This window comes from Chlorocebus sabaeus, chromosome 25 (assembly GCF_047675955.1).
Source record: "Chlorocebus sabaeus isolate Y175 chromosome 25, mChlSab1.0.hap1, whole genome shotgun sequence".
Lineage (NCBI taxonomy): Eukaryota > Metazoa > Chordata > Mammalia > Primates > Cercopithecidae > Chlorocebus > Chlorocebus sabaeus.
The window spans coordinates 73,013,488-73,016,130 of record NC_132928.1 but is presented as its reverse complement, the minus strand read 5'-3'; positions in this window follow the sequence as shown (position 1 = coordinate 73,016,130).

Sequence of the window (2,643 nt, the reverse complement as noted above, 5' to 3'; positions counted from 1 at the left end):
ATGCAGGAGAATTATTTGAACCTGGGAGGTGGAGGTTACAGTGAGCCGATACTGTGCCATTCCACTCCAGCCTGGCAACAACAGTGAAATTCCGTCTCAAAAAAAAAAAAAAAAAAAAAAAAGAAAGAAAAGTTAAAGCAAACTTGCATTTTAAAATGTAACCCATCATGGTTATTCCATATTAGCTTTTTTATACATTGCTAGATTTAACTTGATAATTTTTAAAAACGAATTTTCAGTCTAAATGTATGAGCAAGTTTGGCCTGCAATTTGGAGATCTTCCCTTTGCCCTTCCAGATATGCTTGCTCTTTTTACTGCACTTTGCCCACTGCCCAGCAGGGCTGACCCATGTGAATTTCTTCATCAAGGTCCTGTACCCTCTGGTTGACAGCTGGATCAGGCCAGTGGGGAGCCCTAGCAGGAGACTGGAGGAAGGGAGGACGGTGTGTTCATTTCTGGCTGGTTATATTTTTTGAGACATGAGTTGTTTATTCCAACCACTCTCTCTTCTTCTGAGGTCTGGTAAGCTTTCTCTTCCCTGGTTCCTATCTCAAGAACAAGATCCCTTGTTGTTCCCCTTAAACCACACGTTGTAAATAAATCTTCTCCAAATTATCCTATTTCATTAAAATTTTTTATGTTGTTTTTCTAGAGACAGAGATCTCACTATGTTGACCAGGCTGGTCTCAAACTCCTGGCCCCAGGAATCCTCCTGCCTTGGCCTCCTGAGTAACTGAGATTACAGGTACAAGTCACTGTGCCTGACTTAAATTATCCTATTTCAGTGTATATTTCCATTGGTATGGTCACTGATGAAGCTTATAACGTCCCTTGCTTATAATATTGTTGGGTTTCACAACCAAGACTATGATAGTTTCATAAAAGGGGCCGGAGACTGCTTCTTCTCTATATTCTGAAATAGTATTTGTTTCTTGGTAGAACAGGTTAAAACTTTGGTAGGTTTTTTGGGTCTTTAGTGTTGCATCTTGGCCTTTATTTATTTATTTATTTTTGAGACGGAGTCTCACTCTGTTGCCCAGGCTGGAGTGCAATGGCACCATTTTGGCTCACTGCAACCTCCGCCTCCCGGGTTCAAGCGATTCTCCTGCCTCAGCCTCCCAAGTAGCTGGGACTACAGGCATGTGCCACCATGCCTGGCTAATTTTGTATTTTTAGTAGAGTCGGAGTTTCTCTGTGTTCATCAGGCTGGTCTCGAACTCCCAACCTCAGGTGATCTGTCCGCCTCAACCTCCCAAAGTGCTGGGATTACAGGCGTGAGCTACCAGGCCTGGCACATCTGGGACTTCAGGGTTGCATCTAAGAAGTCATCACCAAATTCAAGGTCATCTACATTTTTTCTTATGTTATCTTCTAGGAATTTTAGAGTTGTGCATTTGTGCACTTTACATGTAGGCCTATGATTCATTTTGAGTTAATTTTTTTTTTTTTTTCCCTGAGACTGAGTCTCGCTCTGTTGCCCAGGCTGGGCTGCAGTGGCGTGATCTCGGCTCACTGCAACCTCCGCCTCCTGGGTTCAAGCAATTCTCCTGTCTGAGTCTCCTGAGTAGCTGGGACTGTAGGCACACGCTACCAAGCCCGGCTAATTTTTTTGTATTTTTAGTAGAGACAGGGTTTTGCCATGTTGGCCAGGCTGGTCTCGAACTCCTGACCTCAAGTGATTCACCTGCCTGAGCCTCCTGAAGTGCTGGGATTCCAGGTGTGAGCCATCGTGCCTGGCTGTGTTATTTCTTTTCTTCTGTTTACTTCAGAATTAATTTGCTCTTTTTTCTAGTTTTCTAAAAAGGAAGCTTAGATTATTGATTTTAGATCTTCCTTCTTTTCTAATATATGCATTCAAGGCTATAAATCTTCCTCTATGCACTACTTTTGCTGCATCCCACAAAATTTGATAAGTCACATTTTCATCTTCATTTAGTTCAAAATATTTTTATTCCTCTTGAGATTATTTTATTGAATTTTAATTTTTTAAAGTGATAACATTGTATTTATTGTGTGTAACAGGTTTCAAAATATATATTTCAAGATATACATAATATATATTTCAATATATTATATTTCTATATATATTCCACTATATACATAGAGTGGAATGGCTAAATCGAGCTAATTAACATACATATGACCTCACAAAGTTATCATTTTTGTGGTGAGAACACTTACAATCTACTTCACATTTTCAAGAATATGATACATTGTTATTAAGTACAGTCACCAGGTTGTACAACAGGTCTCTTGAATTTATTTCTCCTGTCTAACTGGAATTTTGTATCTTTTAACCAACTTCCTCCCCCCAACCCCATATCTCTTGAGATTTCTTTTTTGAGCCATGTGTTATGAAAAAGTGTGGTATTTAATCTCCAAGTATTCTGAACACTTCCAGCTTTCTTTCCATGATTGATTTTTAGTTAAATTCCATTTTAGTCTGACAGCAGATATTTTATAATTTTTGTTTTTAAAAAATTGTTAAGGTGTGTTTTATGGCCCAGGATGGGATCTATCTTGGTGAATGTTCCATGTGAGCTTGAGAAGAATGTATATTGTGTTGTTGCTAGAATGAAGTAGTTGATCGATGTCAATTACAGCCGGATGACGGATGGTGTTATTGAATTCCACTATGTCCT